General features: G+C 57.4%; 1 non-coding gene across 1 annotated transcript; it reads right to left on the reverse strand.

Moving 5' to 3' along the window:
- Nucleotides 1-435: 435 nt before the first annotated feature.
- TRNAQ-UUG lies at nt 436-508 on the reverse strand. Its single transcript has one exon. It is a non-coding gene; the product is annotated as a tRNA-Gln (tRNA).
- Nucleotides 509-979: the final 471 nt, after the last annotated feature.

Raw genomic sequence — 979 nt, forward strand, 5'->3', positions numbered from 1 at the left:
AGATGGTAGGAAAGCAGGGCCACCCCCCTTGGTGGGGCCTCTGACTGTTCCCACTCAAGGTGCTCACTTTTGCCGTGGGGCAGGAGATTTTACCCCAAGAGGCTTTTCCCCAGCTGGCGAGAAGCAGAGAAACACCCAGGCTCCCAAGGTGCTATGTAGCAAGTACCCTCCAGCACAGGGACAGGCGCACACTTGGAAGAGGGAAACTGCTCCACACTCTAGCCTGGGCAGCCGCCCAGTTTCTTTGGCAAGTCAGGAAGGGCAAAGGCGAGACTGGAAGCACCTGGGGCTCATGCCCCAGCCTTTGTGACACGCAACCCCCAACTCCTTCCCGGGGCTCTAGCTGAAGCCAGAGCATTGGCCTGAGCAGCCAAGAAGAGGTTCCAGCCCTGCAGGGAGCAGGACGTTCAGCCCAAAGGTAAAACTGCACAAGCACAACCACGAAGGGACTCGAACCCTCACTCGCCTGATCCAAAGTCAGATGCCTTATCCATTAGGCCACGTGGTCACAAGAACAAAACCTTTCCAGGCACTTCTTTGGAAAAGGCAGACACTGACGCATCCAACGAAGTGGGGATTCACCCACGAAAGCTCATGCTCCAGTACGTCTGTTAGTCTATAAGATGCCACACGACTCTTTGCTGCTTTTGCAGACACTGTGTTTCTCAGGTCAGCTACTGAGGGGGGCCGAGACTCTCTGGGCACAAGAAGTCGAGTTCCCAGTGAGATGTGAGACTTAATTCTCTGGAGCCAGGTGCAGGGCTTTGGCAGGGAGGCTCAGGCATGGGGGATTGGGGTGCAGCGGACGGACCGGCTGTCTAGGTGGGGAGATTTAGTCTCACTGAGGAGGAGGAGGAGGAATCCTGCTGACAGGCAGTGGCCAGGGCCGGTGCAACCACTAGGCCAACTAGTCGGCCGCCCAGGGTGCCAAGTGGTTGGGGGCACCAAAAATTGCACTCAGGGGAGGCAGGGGAGTGGA

Source organism: Mauremys reevesii, linkage group 12 (assembly GCF_016161935.1).
Source record: "Mauremys reevesii isolate NIE-2019 linkage group 12, ASM1616193v1, whole genome shotgun sequence".
NCBI lineage: Eukaryota > Metazoa > Chordata > Testudines > Geoemydidae > Mauremys > Mauremys reevesii.